Genomic DNA, 17,221 nt, shown 5'->3' on the forward strand with positions numbered 1-17,221 from the left:
TCGACTTGGCAAGTGTACCCACTTGCCAGGCCTAAACCTTCCCTTTTCTTACATGTAAGGCACCCCTAAGGTAGGCCCTAGGTAGCCCCAAGGGCAGGGTGCAGTGTATGGATAAGGTAGGACATATAGTAATGTGGTTTATATGTCCTGACAGTGAAATACTGCTAAATTCGTTTTTCACTGTTGCAAGGACTGTCTCTCTCATAGGATAATATGGGGGCTACCTTTAAATATGATTAAAGCGTAGATTCCCCTAGAGAGTAGATGGACATGTGGAGTTTGGGGTCCCTGAGCTCACAATTTAAAAATACATCTTTTAGTAAAGTTGATTTTAAGATTGTGCGTTTGAAAATGCCACTTTTAGAAAGTGAGCATTTTCTTGCTTAAACCATTCTGTGACTCTGCCTTGTTGTGGATTCCCTGTCTGGGTCAGTTGACAGTTGGGTTGTTTTTCACCTCACACCAGACAGTGACACAAAGGGAGCTGGGGTGTAACCTGCATTTCCTGATTAGCCATCTCTGCTAGGAGGGAGGGGAGGGGTGGTTTCTCATCTGAAAGGACTGTGCCTGCCTCTAACAATGCTGGCTCCAACCCCCTGGTGTGTGTCTGAGGCCTTGCCTGGGCAAGGCAGGATTTCACAAGTAGGTGTGAGTCCCCTTTGAAGAAAGGTGACTTCAAAGACTAAAATGGGTATAAGAAGGGCACCCAAATCTACAGACTTTAGAAACACTTCTGGAATCAAGAGGAACCTCTGCCTGGAGAAGAGCTGTTAGCTGAGGAGGAAGTGCTGCCCTGCCTGTGACTGTGCTTTGTGGAGATTTCCTGCAGTGCTGCTTCTGCCAGAGTAAGAGGGCAAAGACTGGACTTTGTGTGCCTTCCATCTTGAGAAGAAATCTCCAAGGGCTTGATCTAGAGCTTGCCTCCTGTTGTTTGAAGTCTCAGGGACAGCAAAGACTTCTCTCTGCCAGCACCTGGAGTCTCTGGAGAGACTCCTACTCTGCCCTGTGGTGCCCATCCAGTTCCTGGGACCCTGAAAGGAGAAGCTGGCAGCCTAAAGACAAGAAAATCCACGCACAGAGCGCCGTGCGGGGAAAAGATCAACGCAAATCCGATCTGCGGCTGAAAAACGACGCGCCGTCTGCTCCGCAGCTGAGAAACGACGCTCGCAGGAAACGCGACCAAAGAATCGACGCACGGAGCAGGAGAAACGACGCGCAGCATCGCTGACGGAGGCTGGGAGATCGCAACCTGCGCGGCTGGACCTTCGACTCATTGTGCGGCTGGATTTTTGACTCGAGTACCGCCGTGCGGAGTTATTTTCGACGCACGCCCGCCCGGGCGGGGTTATTTTTGACGCACACCAGGTACATTTTCACTCTAGCAGCGCTAGTGTGTTTTTAAAACTACTTAAAGACTCTTTTTGATTTTTAATTAATAACTTGACTTGTGTATGGTGGATTTTTGTCGTTTTGGTCTTGTTTTGTTTAGATAAATATTTCCTATTTTTCTAAACCTGTGTTGTGTCATTTTGTAGTGTTTTCATTAAGTTACTGTGTGTGTTGGTACAAATACTTTACGCCTAGCACTCTGAGGTTAAGCCTACTGCTCTGCCAAGCTACCAAGGGGGTAAGCAGGGGTTAGCTGAGGGTGATTCTCTTTTACCCTGACTAGAGTGAGGGTCTTTGCTTGAACAGGGGGCAACCTGACTGTCAACCAAGGACCCCATTTCTAACAACGGCGAAACCAGGTGTCAGTGCATACTCTTCAGAGGCCGACTGACAAGGGTAGGCTGGGTGTCCTTGATTTTGAAATTTACTATTATGCAGCCCAACTGCAATGGCTGACCCAGTGGCTAGTACGAATAGCCTTGACAGAGCTGGGGGACTTCACAGAAGTGAGGAAAGAGGGAGCGATACTAGCACTGGTCATGGGGGCAAGACTAACACCATCTCGTAAACCCAGGCTCCTCCACATTGCTCTTCTCTCCTGGAAGGGGGGTGCTTGTTTGTGCGGGATTGTCCCCCCATGCACCTGATGCACCTGCGCTCCTACTAGTCGGGCTGCTGACAGCAAGGGTTGCAATGAATGGCAGCCTAGATGGACACAAATATAGTAACTCTAGGCGACTGCTATACTGAGGGAACTCTCTGCATGCTAGAAGAATTGACAATGAGAGGCACGGCTTCTGGGATGGCCAATTCCTGGTTTTTGGGCAGTGATGCGGGTGCTTTGCACACTGCATGGTGCCCTGGACACAGAACCACCCATTCATGATCTCCAGCAGACATTAATAACATTTGGACATAGTAGCCACATAGTATCTTGGCTGTACAAAATGACAGGCCATGATAGCGGACACCATGCCAGCATTACGGGACAGATGGGAAATCTATATAGGCAGGCAATTTGCAGGGTGGAAATGGGAACAGACTGTAGCACACACTTTCATGTCTACCTGCATCACATGGTTGAAATTTACACAGTTCAATTACTTACATTGCATCTATCTTGCACCTCACAGGCTAAATGTAATGTTGCATACCACAGATTTATGTTGCTCTCGCTGCCCACTTGTAGATGCAGAGTTTTTGCATATGGTGTGGGACTGTACAGTAGGTGCACGATTCTGTACACAGGTTGTGACGGACATAGAGCACACCCTCAATATGCGCTAGAAACTTAGGGCAGAAATGTGCCTCCTAGGCCTATATTACAGATGGCCAGAGAAAGAAACAGGTAATAGGTTTATAGACCTAGCCTTGGGAATGACCCGCAGGGACATTGCACATCACTGGTAATCCCCTATCAGCCCACCACAAAGCCGAAGGAGAATGGAGGTTGAGAGCTGTGCGGGAGCTGAACAGGAGGCCCTCTGGAAAGAGGAGCGGAGAGGGCTTTTTAAGCCACCACTAGCAGAACATAGGGCAGAGGTAATGTCCAGCTTCTTAGACATTGAGGGCCAGTATGTGGGTATTGACCTAATGCTGCGGCAGACAGGAACTCTTAGGACAAAGATGATGAGACCGACCTCATAGTGCCTGGCAAACTTTGTCCGCTCTCGCACATTGATAGGATATTACTCCATCCGGCAGACCCACATGCACACTGAGCATATATTCATCACAGCAACCACATCACAGTCCAAAACAAGGAAGTTTGCATGTTTCAGTTTGTTAATGTTCAATATCTAATCCTATATAGCTTACATTATTTCTATAAGAAATATTTAAGAGCAGTTACATTGATTTATCGGCACAGATTCTGTCAGCTGAAAATGACCCAGCTAACAGATGACGAGACAAAAATATAACCACACTGAAACACAAAGTGTGTTGATTGGTAAGTAACATATACCACACTGTTATGATGTAAAATGCATAATGTAATTAAAGATGACACCAAAAACGAAAATATTTTTTAAAAATGCTATTATCACTCAAGTCTAAATAAGTGCATAGATGTGCACCCTTAGAGGGGGTTTGAGTTTAGTGCACCAGGAATGGCTTATTTGTAGAGAGCACTGCTTATTTTTAATTTTCAATTTTTTTTGTAAAAAAAAAGCTGGGATCAGTCTAAATGTACTGCACAGATCAATTTTTAGGTCTGTCTTAATGCAGATTCAACTCTCTCACATATTTTCATCAATTGAAAAAGAAAACATGGTGTCGCAGAAATACCAATGGGCTACAATATTTTCTGAATACCTGATCTATCTTTGGTGAGGAATGCCAGAGTATCTTTTTCTCTTTAGAGTAGGAATGTACATTGGTGCTACCTGAATCTTGTTGGCCGGTCCTGTTATCAAACATACCAGGTTTACCACCACTGGTATATGGAAAATCTACTTTTGGATGAATGGGAACTTAACAAGGTGCCTGTATGTTAGGATATTTTGACTTGGGGGTTGGTGCTGAGGATTGGCAGTGCTCTGCACCTAGACAATAGCACATAGTGGACTTTAGAAATTGGGTCCGTATTTATTATAGTGTTGCATTGTCCTTGCGTCACACAAGGTAAAGCAAGGGCAACGCAAGACTAAAGTCAGATTTACCAAGCAACACAAGGTCACTTGTATGGCTCTGCAGTGCTTCGCAAATCTGGAGTAATGCAGGGCAGCTACATTACTCTGCACCAGGAAAGCATTCCATGGGTGGAGCATGGGTGTTCCCACATATCCACCAAAGGACTTTGGCACATTTCCATATTTACCATGAATGGTAGATCTGGAAACATGTCAAAATGCTACTCTTTCCCAGAGGAGGCATAAAGAGAATAAATATGTTTATTTCTCCTAAATTGTTCCTCTTTATATGTGTGCTGCATTCTGCAGTAAGATAGAGATGACCTAGAATTTGTAAAAATACACTGGGACCATTAGATTCTAAAGACAAAGTGAAAACATCTGAGACCATCTTCCTTTGCTGGGGACTTTCTCACTCGAGATCCCAGTATTCAGTGACCTTTTGCATCTGCGACAGCAGGAGCTACTTTAAAGACAAGACTTATGGAGGACGTGTCTTTAGAAGGGAAGAAGGTATTGCATCAGGGCCAGAGCTGGCTAATTTGGAACCTGGGAGCCACGTTCGAGTCTCAACATCCTGTCATTCTGGACAAATAATTTTATCTCCCTGTGCCTAAAAAAAAATATAAAAAAATAAGGAATGTGCTCATGTTTAATGTAACTAGTGCTCATGTACAGCGTCCAAATACCTTTGGCACGAATTTTCGCAATATACAATTTCCCCAAAAAATGGCACTTTGCAGGTTTGACTGACAGGAAGAATTTGGGCAAACTTGGGATTCTTTAATGAGGAGTTCACTAGCTTTAGCAATGATGAAATTGGTGAGCCTCGCCATACCACACAAATTATGATAATGTCTTGAGCCAGAAAACCAATGACTACCTGAAACATTTGAAGAAAGGAATTTTAACTGGCCAATTGCATGGTTAGATGCTCCTGCCACAGTTTGCCAATGGTGAATTAAGATATATTGATCCTTGGTGTCAAATACATCTAAGCGAGCTCATCACCCATCAGCAATACAGATTTTCCACTGCCCGCATTTGAAAGAGCTGATATTAAATTGAAGAGTGCCTGACAGCGGTAAATACCCTGCATTATTTGCTGCTCAAATTTTGTCTTTACATTAGTTTTTTCTGAGAATGACGAAAAATGTAATTTGATTTGACAATTTCACATTTTTGTCATTCCAAGTCGATGATGTTCATTGCACATTACAAATGTTGGATGTAACTAGTACGACTCTGATTTACTAAGCCTTTATGTTGTACTTGCATCGTGCAAATCAAGGACAACGCAAAGGCCTCGGGAATATTTACAAAGTCACATAAGGGGCGAAGTGCACCGCCTTGTGTGGCTTTGTAAAGTAATATAATGCAAAGCAGCTGCTTCCACTGCGTTACACTACAATTCGAGGCCTCTCCCTTTACAGGAACGCAGCGCAGTAAATTCCCTTACTGCTCCCGTTTCGTGAAATAATAGCAAATATGCGCCTATGTGTTGCTCCTGATTGTAACAGGGCAAACAGAAAACCCAAGAACTACAAAATCCTATTAGCACATCTTGCAAGTTAATTGCACTACAAGCAGCTACAATGATAAAGCATGCATAGTACAACTCAAAGCACAGAGGTGTGGCAATAATTATGTTTTTCAGGACTTTAAAAAAAACACATTTCTCAAATGAGTGAGCTGTTTTTTGTTGATATTTGATTAAATGACCTGCGGCAGGGTCGGGTACGCACTGAGCAGACCCAAAATGTGGTTCTTAGAACTGTTGATACCCTGAATGGATCTGCGATGAACTGTTTAGTTCATGTTTTTCTTCAGAAGTACAACTCTCGGTTAATTGTCCGCTAATGAGCCAGATGAAATGTTCTGGAGTGCTTTGAAGTGAGTTAAATATGGCAATTAGCAGTTGCCCTTGGAAGAATGCCACTGGTGTGCACAAACACATGCCAGTCGCTCACTGACCCGCTGTTGAAGGCAGGCCTGGTACCGGCTATAAACTCACTTGCAGGAAGAAGCAGATGTTTAAGTAGCTTTTTTCTTCTTCTCTGGACCCTTGCAGCTAATTAGATTAAGTCGATTTGATAAAGCTGCGTCCTGCATACTTCTTAAACAGGAAATGACCTGTTAAGCAGTTGCAGAGTGCAGGTTTAGATTTGAGAAAACGTATTTACGGTCGACATGATTGGAGAAGAGGCGAACATCCATACGATGGTTTGTCTTTACTTGTAATCGAATGAAAGAGGCTAGATGACATATCTTTCAATTTATGAAGCAACCTGGCGAGTGAAACTCCCAGTTTCTCTAGTAAACTTGCCTTTCTTTTGCGTATTTGAGTCCCATAGCACATTTAAGCTATTATTGTGTTTTAGTTGTGGCATAGAAGCCACATTAGGTCTTGCAGGTGTCTGGTAATGAAAAAAAGAAGAAAAAAAATCATGAATAAGATCTATCTATCTATCTATCTATCTATCTATCTATCTATCTATCTATCTATCTATCTATCTATCTATCTATCTATCTATCTATCTATCTCGATAGGCTTTGGGTCTGTCTTAACCAGCTATTGATTTGTTGATGTGTCCCTCACAGTTTGGAAGACACCATAGATAGCATACACCATACATGCCAACATTTTGGAAGAGGTAAGTGGATGATTTAAAAAAAATGATCAGAAGAATGTATTTCAGGCTATTTCATGCAGGAGACAGCCAAAATAAGGCCATGTTTGGCTTCAGAAATCGGAAACCTCTCGCCTGAATCGGGTTTATTGGCATGTATGATACACAGAGTGGGGCATGGGTCAGCTTTCTTCATGTACTCGCTATGTTACCCATGTCATTCACAATGTGCACCAGCCCAGCATCACAGCAATTGAATGTTCGTATTGTCGTATATGATGTTTTTTTCTGATTTACATGCCCCTCTATACTGAGCTGGCAGAAGATCCACAAGGGAATGAGTCCTTCTCATGAAACGACATTGTGCAATCCACACTGGCACTTCTATGAGCTTTTCTGAGCAGTAAAGCAGAGAGGCTGGAGAGTGCAACAGTAGCGTGCGTTGCACACATAAGGTTCTCATCACTCAAGCAGCATCTGTGATGCTCTTCATTGCTGAGCACCACTCTGGCAGTACGGTGTTACATGAGTGGGGAAGTAATTCAAGTAGGTACGGAGCCGAACTTGCCTAGAACAAGCTGTTCCTGTACAGACAATTCCTTGCGTGGCTCTTTAAGTGTTTGAAGGCCCAGGGGACACCACTGGTCCCGTAGTCCTTCCCCCTTTCCATACAGTCCTTCTCCGCCCCAAATGAAGGCTCCTAATATTTCTTTCCTTTTACCGAGAAGAGATGTAGCAAAATGGGCTGAGTTTCCCACTTTTGAACTGGGGAACTTGGCTCTAGTTCCAGGGTAACTTCAATATTCTGTGATTCTTGGCAAATCACTTAATCTCCCTGCTATTAAAAAACACTCAGACCTATTGTGTAATGTAATGTGCTCTCATGCAATATAAAAACTGCAAAATAAAAGTATGTGTAACGTTTTCATGGGAGGCAATCCAACCTTTCCTGACACACCTGAGCTGTTGATGCTCAGATGCTGGAATCCTTATTCTGTTTCCTTCCTGTTTCTATCTGCAATATTTTCTTATGTGTATTTGTAAACCCCGCTATCTCCCAGGAGGTAATCCTGGAGCTGAGCAAGTGTGTTTACCTCACCAACCAACCAGGAGATTATTGGAAGAGCCAGTTCTTCAGTTTCTTGCAGAACTCAACAAGAGAGGGTGAGGCTCTGAAGCGTAGTGAGAGCTCATTTCATGCTTTGTGGGCGATGTATGAGAAGGTCTGGCCTTCAGATATGTTTGTGTGTATGTGTGTGATGTGCAGAGTCTGGCAGAATGGAGGTGTCTGGGTGATTTGTGGAAGTCAATGCAGCTGTTTAGGTAGGTGGGGCAAATGTTGTGTAGTGCCTTGAATTTGGGAGTGAGGAGTTTGAATTGAATGCGTTTGTATATGAGGACCCAGTGGAGCTCCTTGAGGTGTGTAGTGATGTGCGTATTCCATGGGACGCTGAAGATTAATCTGGCTGCTGAGTTCTGGATGGTTTGTAGTGTTCTGGCGATTTGCTTGGTAGTGATGAGGGTGTGTGTGCCAATTATTCTAGTGTTTCTTGAGAGCCATTTGAAGGCCTTCTTCAGCATCTTTAAGGTGTGGAAGCAGGATGTGGTGATGGCATTGACGTGTGCAGTTATGTCAAGTTTGCTGTCTATAATGATCCAATTCTGGTTGTGGGTCTGGTGGGGGGCAGGTGCAAGGTCAGCCGGCCACTAGGTTGAGTCCCATGGTGTGGTGTTCTTCCTGAAGATTACTACTACAATCTTGTCAGTATTGAGATTGAGACAGTTGTTCTTCCTCCAGTTGGCTGCTTTGGTCATGCACATGGTGAACTTGTCTTTGTGGACGGCGGGGTGCATTTCTGAGAGGAAGAGTATGAATCGCATGTCGTCCACTTAGGAGAGGAGGTTGATGTCATGTGCACAGATGACATTGACCAATGTGGTCATGTATATGTTGAAGAGAGAAGGGCTGAGGGATGAACTCTGAGGTACTCCACAGATGTGGTTGCAGGCTTCCGAAGAGTATGGAACTAAGTCGACAACTTGAGTTCTATCTGTAAATAAAGAGTAGATCCACTGGAGAGTAGGTCCTTGGACACCAAACTCATGGTGGTGACTGATGAGGATGGAGTGTGATATTGTGTCAAATGCTGAAAGTGGCACAGAAAGGTTAGAGCTGCTCTATCTCCACTGTCCAGGACACAGCAGAAATCATCTGAGGTGGTGATGAGTGCAGTTTCAGTGCTGTGGTTGGACCTTAAGCTGGACTGTGTGGCATTGAGGGGCTTATAGTTGATGAAGTGGTCAGTGAAGCATCTATTGATTATCTTTTCTAGGAATGTGGCCAGGTAGTGCAGGAGGGTTTCTCTAGGTGGTATGTCTGTGGTGTGTTCCCAGGCATCTGGGACAGTGAAAGATTTCCTGCAGGTGTTGAAGATGGGTGTAAGAGCTTCACTGATACATAAGAATCCTTAGTGAAGGTGTGGTAGGGGCAGGGGCGCTATGGGGTTACGGAATGGATGGGCTTTATGGTGGTGGCTGTCTTATTCACAGTGATGGTGTGCCATGAAGTCAGGGTCCATTCTGTGGGTGTGATGAAAAGTTGAGTTGCTGTAGCATATGAAGGAGATCTTGTCGTAATCCATGCAAATCTTGCAATCTTTTAGCATTGGCATTATTTAAATGGACCTGTGCATTTTCTTTCTGGTGCTCCTGCACCTTGAAAGTGCATAAATGCATTGTATTGTATTCTTGTTTGTCACCCTTACCATGCTGTAGGGGGTGGGGTGGTCAGTAAAGGAAAGCTGGGGAAGGGGTGTCTATGTTTACTAATCAACTTGCCAGTACTACAGATTTTACCATGATAGATATTTTTTCTGTCAAGCTACTGCTCTACAGTTTTTATTACTCATGTTTACGGCCTTTCAACAAATATAATTAAAATTAGAGCAAAAAAGGATTGTTGCTCATAATTTCAGCCTAAGCAACCTGTAAGTTTCTGTTACCGGGATTAAGCGTAAAAGAACATTTGCGCAGTAACATTTCTTTGACAATGCCATTTGTTTTCTCTGCTCCAGTTGTATGTACTCCCATTGTCTGTTGGATGCATGCAAATCTGACCTTTCAGGAGAACACTTTGATACACTGCCAAAGTACTTAGTAACCTGCTTAGTTGGATATCAGTGGACATTAACCGGAGTAGTCTCTGTGTAGTTTTTGTTGACTTAAAGGCAGCCTTTGATATGGTCCAAGGGGGAAGCTCTGGGAGATCCTATAAAGGATGGGTGTTCTGCCTGCATTATTGAATGTAATATTATGTCTTCACACAAACAACTATGCACATGTGCAATAGTGCCCAAATGGTGAGTTAAATGAGACCTCACTGGTGAGGTGAGCAAAGGCATGTGCCAGGGTTGTACCTTTTCCTCCACTCCTTTTTTATTATTTATAAACAGCCGTGTGGACTACTTGAGCAACTGTGTAAATGATGAATCCAACCTAGCCGGTTTGAAAATCCTGCCCTATTATTTGATGATGATAAACTTTTAGTATCAGAAACACACCTTGTGGGGCACAGACACTCTCAGAGAGATGTGACTCTTTTTGCAACACTTATGGTCTCTAGATTCATGTACTCGAAATTACGTTTTTGAATATAAATTCGCACAAGCCTTTCAGGGGTAAGCTGACACTGGGTGAGACCTCCTTGGAGAGAGCATCTGAATTTGATTATCTTGGTGTCAGGCTCTCTGATTTTTGGTCCTCACAAATCTCTAAGAGCAGTTTTTGGTGAAACACAAGTCAGCAACTATACTGAGGTTTTCGGATTGGTCCATCAACAGGAAGTCTTGCAAGAGCATCCTTGGCAATGAAATGTGAACCAGAGTTTGAAGAGTTCATGAACTATATGTTTCCCATTTCAACCAGATGTTTGTATATCAAACTGAGGCTAGGTACCCTTCCATTAGCCTCTTTTACTTACAGGTGGAAGATGTATGGCATTGATTCTAAATCAATCATCATCTGCTATCAGGCTGAGAAAAATGAGGAACATTTATTATTCTTTTGGACTGCCTATGAGAGGCAAATATCACAATGGATTCAACAGATTGTTGCTTATTGGGAGTAAACCAGCACCAAGAAGCCTTTGGGATCTGTAAATTCGAGACAACCCCTTATGTGGTGTTTTCTGTTTTGAAATTTCTAGACGCTATCTGGCAGGAGAGATCAAGAATCCTGGGAATAGTCTGGTAAGGCTACCAGCAGGTTACTGTCTGTCTAACAACTTGATTAACTAAAGTTTTTTCGCAGTTATTTTTATATTGTGTGTACGTTTGGGAATACTGTCAATAACCCAATTGGGCTATCCCCTATTTTATTTGCCCTTTTTATTGAACCACTTGCCATCAAAATTAGACAGAATACTCAGGTTCAGGCACCGCTAAAATCAATGGGAAAAATTAAACTTTATGCAGATGATATTATTTTGTTTTTGGACACAAAATACTCCTCTCAGGAAGCGACCTTTAATATATTTAAAGAATTTCCGCAAATCAGTGGCTATAAGATTAATAGGATCAAGACCGACATCATTCTTTGTGGCACTACTCCTAATTGTCTTCTTCCTGAATTAAGAGGATGTGTAAACCTCAACCCAAAGAGATACTTGGGGGTTTTCTATTCGGCCAATATAAGTGATCTTTATGAACTGAATTTCGCTCCTCTACTTCAGAAAACTCAGGCTTTACTCACTCGTTGGAGGCCTCTTCCTCTCTCGATATTAGGCCGCATCGCATTAATTAAAATGTCAATCTTACCACTTTAAAATTTCTTGTTTGCAGCCATTCCGTGTGTTTTAACGCAACCCTTTTTTTTTAAACTGGAATCCCTATTTCGCTCCTTTATCTGGCAGAACCGAAAAGCTCGAGCCGCTTTGAGCATACTGTACGCCGATAAGGAGGAGGGGGGACTGGCCTTACCCAATTTCAAAGATTATTATCATGCTTTCTTTGCACACTATTATGCGAGCTTTAAGTTAGAATACTCCGTGGGCTCCAAGTTTTTTATTGATTTTCGGGTACTAATATGCCAAGAGCATAATATTCGGAGCCCAGCCCTTTTGACCTAATCGCCTAAAAAAGTTCGTTGTAAAATTCTTAAATGGTTTCTTAAGAGAAGAGTGGATTTCGCTAGAAAATTTTCAATTCCCTCTGTACATTTTCACACCCCACTCTCACAGATTTCTCTAGGTTCAGGGACACAGCTTAACAAAATCACGGTGAAAAGGTGGGAGCGCGCTGGATATAGTAAAATTGGAGATTTCTGGGCTGAGGGTAACTGGGAAGCCCCATGGAAAATCATGATTACAGTTAATAATGATTTTTTGCTGGTCAGATCCTACAATATATTGCTGAGGGTTTTTAAAGACTTAGATACTAACTCTATCATTAATACTCAATCACTGGTATCAGAATTAGTTACTCCTTTGCGGGTAGGGAATGCAGGGGCATGGAGAAGGCTCTTGGCAGAAAGGTTTAAAGTGGATTTGGGGATAAGAGCTCAGAAGAAATGGGTTAGCCAGGAGGGCATGATGCTCTCAAGCGAATACTGGGAGACTATTAACCGCCTAAATTTCTCTGCGCTACGAGGGGCTAATTGGCACAGAATTATATTTTTTAGCAAATGGCTGCTGTATCGAACCCCGCAAGCACTATCCCGTATGGGGATCGGCCACCCAAATATGTGTTTTCGGTGCAAGGAAATAGGGGCAGCTGGCTGGATACATACGATAGCGACATGTAAATGTATACAGAAATACTGGGAAGAGGTCTTTGCAACGTTAACATCCATTGTGTTGGTACCCATATCTCCGAGTATTCGCCTGCTGAGTCTGGGCTATGATCCCGAGGCAAGACTCTCCCCTCGGCTGGAGAAGCTCGTATTTATAGCCACGGCGGTGGCTAGGTCATTTTTGCTGAGAAACTGGCGGTCTGAATTATCTCCTACTAGTCAAGGATGGTACAATAAAATGATTCAAGTTAGACTTCAGGAGATGAGATATGCTAGGAGAATAGGCAATGTCAAAAAGTTCTCTCTAATCTGGGGAAATTATTTCTTGGATAAACCTGATTGATTCCTTTTTTTTTTTTTTCTTTCTTCTTTTCGTTTTATTCTCTGAAAGTGACAATGTATCCTATTGTGTACTGATGTAAAAAATAATAAAAATAATTTAAAAAAAATAAATAAAAAAAATAAATAACCCAATTGGGAGAGAAGCAAGCACTTGTCCCTCTTCTCTCTTGAATTGCAGATTAATTGATCTTTTTATTCTTGTTTTAATTAACATTTTGTACTGCCTGGAACACGTGTATACTTGAATTGTAAACACACACTTCTGTTGTGAATAGATCAATTGACCTAGCAGTGGGCTTCAGGATTTTTTTAGTTCTGAATTCTGGATTGATTCCTACGTTTGTGTTTTATACCCGTTTTAGCGTTTTTATTATATGTGAATATTTGAACTGCTTTTTAGTTGATCTATTTGTTGATGGATTTCATCCAATGTGACAGCTAATAGAAACTTAGTAAATCAGCAAATTTGACACAGCTTCACAGGGCTACATATGTAACGTTGGAAAGCTCACACACATAGCAGTTTGTCTAGCCCCCCCGTTCGCGTCAGACCTGTGTTTGCAATCCTGCATTAACCTGCTTTTTTTGCTTGTTTAACTCCCTCCTCTACTCCCGTTCCTCCTCCGAGTCCCCCAGTTTCCTCTACTGTCTTTTCCTTCTTTCTTCCTTCTCTCTTTCACAGGTTTCCGCATTGTCCTTGTGTTCTCTAGCCCCTTTCACGCTGTGGTCCACCTCACCAGGGTCCTGTGTCCTCTCTTTCCCTTCCTCGTCTCCCCTGCCCACAAGTAAATGTCAAATCAGTGACTTAGTGCAAAATGATCCTCTCTTCCATCGCACCAGTTCCACTGAGAGGCCCCTAAACTTTGCATAGACTGGGCACGGGTTTCATAAAAATACAAAGGTTCAAGGAACCGTCGGGGGGGCTGGACCCTCCTTGCAACTAAGGAGCTGCAGGGACCAACGATGCCACGGCTGTCATTCATATGCTTCATCTCCGCCTTCTTTTCTCTTTTTGGTATTATTTATTGCCAAGGTTAGCTGCCAAAGCCCTATTTCCCTCAGGGTTTCAGGTACCCAATTCACGTTTCACACATTCTCCCTGGATATCTTTCACTGGTGTCCCCTTCCCAACGTTTCCTCTGCCTTCCTGTCTTAGCTGAGTTGTTGCTGTATCGAATTCACGAAGAAGGGCTGATGAGGGGGTTCATCCAAAGATCAATAGCAAAGGTCTCAGAGTTTCAGGAGTGTGGTGTGTATATATGTTTATATTCCTCAACAGTTCATTGGCATTTTGGACACTTATCATTTTCTTTTTGCCATACAAATATGTTTAAATATCAGAAAATGTTTTTTGAACATAGCTTGCCTTTTGTAGCCACTAATTCAGGACATTGCTCGGTTGCTCTGCAGCTATGTTTGTGCTTTACAAATGTCATTATGTACTGGTGTTGGCTAGACTACCATGTAAAATCCCGCTCCAGACACCTCATCCAGTAATAATGCAATGGGGAGGAAAGCGGACTCAGAAATATGTCTACATAAACGTTAAAGGAATGTGCAGGAAATTACAGTGGGACATTTAAACATTTGTTTTTACCTCCTCTTGTACAGGAACGTATGTCGTACTAGTTGGCGACAATCTTGGGGCATGCGATGTGTTCAGATTCCAGTTTTCTTGTAATAACTTTAGTTAATTAATAAATAGGAATTGCGCAGTTATATATACTTATTTTTCATGGGTTTGTATTAAAACACTGCTTCATTTTTGCTGTAAAAAGCGATGTTCACAGGGCAAAATGCAGTGGTTTTATTTGTTGGTTGCACATTATTGCATAGGAGAAAGCTAGGTATCCAACAGCTCTGCCAGTGTACCTCTACCTGCAGCTCCTCAGCGAGATAAAGAGAAATGAACCTTTTTAGATCTGGCTGCTGACGGCTTTAGTTTCTAGATGAAAGCATGTCATCAGTTCCTCCAAAAACAATACAATATGAAGCAGGGAGAGAGAGTGGGCTTTAGGACAGCCTATTTCAGAAATTGCCTTTCATGTGTTATATGGTTGGGCATTGCTTGGATGGTCTGTATATCAAGGGTATAGCATTCCATGGATGTTTACAATGTCTCACTGTGTTCCCATTAGGTGTTGCTGATGGGTCACCAGGTAGCATCAAGTAGCCCTTTAGTTAGACTGCACATGCAGTGTGACCTGTCCAACATAACTGAAGCCAGTGTAGGTTACATGATATTTTGCTGGTACAATAACCTGCTAATTGCAGATTTACAGCTCTTTTGTTTAGGATGTGCTGATGTTTGGATGCCCTCACCTGTCATAAAGGCCCATGGCCAGGCTCTAATGACCATTGTACTTATAAACTGTCATCATAATTTATTGCACTAACAGTCTTTTTTGTTCTCAAGGTAAAAAAAATGCACGAACCCAGACTTTTTTAAAGATGCATCAAAAGAAGTGGTCGTTTTCAAAAATATTTACTATCTGCATCTGCTCTAAATTACTTTTAAGTTGTGCCACATTGTTGACTTGAGCACTGCACCAAAATCTTTTAGCAGTGCGAAGCACCAGCACCACTGTAATTTATACCATGGGGCAGGAACATAACAAACACACATTGGTTTTTACTTAAAGCCAGACCAAATATAATAGAGTGATCTGACTTGGCGTGAAAATGCCAAAGCACAACATTTGCAAGCAAGTGACAGGCAGAATATCAGATGATATTCCTATGCATAACATGTGTAATTGCAGCAAAATTACAAATCTTACTCGGCTCACCTTTGAGGATTTGTCCTCATACTGAAATTTGTGAGGAAGTATGTAAGTTGAACTTTGTAATGTAGTGTGCAGACAAAGTACCACTGGGAAGCTTTTGCCTCATAGAGCTATGTGCAGTGAAGAACAATACAATTTTGTTAGCAAGTGCAGCCGACGGGATCAGTGGAATGTGCCTCTTGCTGAGTAAGGCGTTCTGCAACTTTTATTTATTTATGCAATTCAGTTCCACAATTTTCCACACTGTACCGCGATGTGTGAATGATAGTAGGTCTAGGCCTATTTTGTTTTTCTTGGATTTTAAAATGTCAGCAGTAAAAAAAAATATATAAACAATAACTGGACATTTACAAGGATGAAGTAATTCTGGTTTGTTATTAAACAAAGGAGTTAAAGTGACTATCATCCGTTGAGCTTATACCATTCTGGGGTCGAGGACCGTTCCCAATGAAAGTTGGAATAAGCACCAACTTTATTTTCACTACGGATAAGTAACATATATATTCTAAGCTTATTTAGTTAATACAAATATAGATGCCAGATTTCAGCTTTTGTTTTCTCCATTCCTGTGAGCAAAATGTTGCCTGAATAATGCTGTTTTACTGTTTTGCGTACAGATGCCTATAGACAGCTACAAGTTGAAAAGAACCATTGAGAACAATACCAACACTTACATTTGGCTTTGGGTCATCCTATAGCTTACCACCGGTTAGCTTTGCTTTTATTCTTATTTGCTTGCTTCTTATTTGATGGCTTTCCTTCATCTTCTTGTGTTTGTCATTCCCCTTGAGTATAGCTTCTGTACAGTCCTTTTGATTGGATGAATTACATTCTTCCACATCTCACATTCAGAAAACTATTTTATTTTTCGTTGAGCTCTCCAAGGGATTGCACATATGTTCTTGCTCTCTCCCTTTTGTGCTGCTTTCCCCACAAATACCATGTGTGCTCTTTGCTGCTCTGTCTTCCTGCTTATCCTTTGCTTCCCCTACCCCTCCCTGGGTTTTTAATTGTTTTCTCCATATCACCTCTAGCTCCACTGTTGCTCATCCACCCACGCCATTACTTCCTTCTCTTTGCACTGAACTAACTCTACTAAATGGTCCCCCACTTTCCTTCTATCCCTCTATTACACGCTTTGGAAAAATATTTATTTTATACTTTTGGAGGGTCTTTCATTCGCTGCAGAGCTGCTCCATTATAAGGAACTTTTGCCCATATTTAAATTATTCATTTTTCAAGTGCTGCTCCTAGATTAGCACTCACAATCTTTAAATAGTAACTAAGTAAAAGGTAAACAAAATGGCAGCTATATTAAACCACATGTGTGCAATTGTGATGTGGCACGTGTATGTGCTGAACATCATCACTGAAAAGCATTGGCAATGCTTATAGCTTGAAAATAAGACAACTGCGGGCTTTGTCAATGCTTGGTTTAAATAATGTGAGTAAAGTATTTCTCCAAAGGGAGAGTAGTTTGCCTGTGGAAAATACAAACTAAAATATTTTATGACCAACCATTTCAAAAGGCAAATTTCATATGTAGAGAGTAGAGTTGATTGGCCCTCATGTGCTTGGGTGATCTGATACAAGGTGTCCTATTGTGATAGTGATGAGATGAAGTATTGGGTCAGCTCTGCACCTGATGATGAGA

General features: G+C 42.2%; 1 protein-coding gene and 1 long non-coding RNA gene across 3 annotated transcripts in view; one reads left to right on the forward strand and one right to left on the reverse strand.

Annotated features, from left to right (window-relative positions):
* CCDC80 (coiled-coil domain containing 80) overlaps positions 1 to 17,221 on the reverse strand; it is a 223,349-nt gene that overhangs the window by 42,087 nt on the left and 164,041 nt on the right. The window lies entirely within an intron of this gene.
* Positions 226 to 17,221, forward strand: part of LOC138249931 (uncharacterized) — a 56,286-nt gene continuing 39,290 nt past the window's right edge. For both annotated transcript variants that reach the window (XR_011194861.1, XR_011194862.1), the window contains exons 1-2: positions 226 to 1,365; positions 16,185 to 16,275. This is a non-coding gene — a long non-coding RNA (uncharacterized lncRNA). The remainder of the gene's footprint in view (positions 1,366 to 16,184; positions 16,276 to 17,221) is intronic.

Source organism: Pleurodeles waltl, chromosome 8 (genome assembly GCF_031143425.1).
Source record: "Pleurodeles waltl isolate 20211129_DDA chromosome 8, aPleWal1.hap1.20221129, whole genome shotgun sequence".
Lineage (NCBI taxonomy): Eukaryota > Metazoa > Chordata > Amphibia > Caudata > Salamandridae > Pleurodeles > Pleurodeles waltl.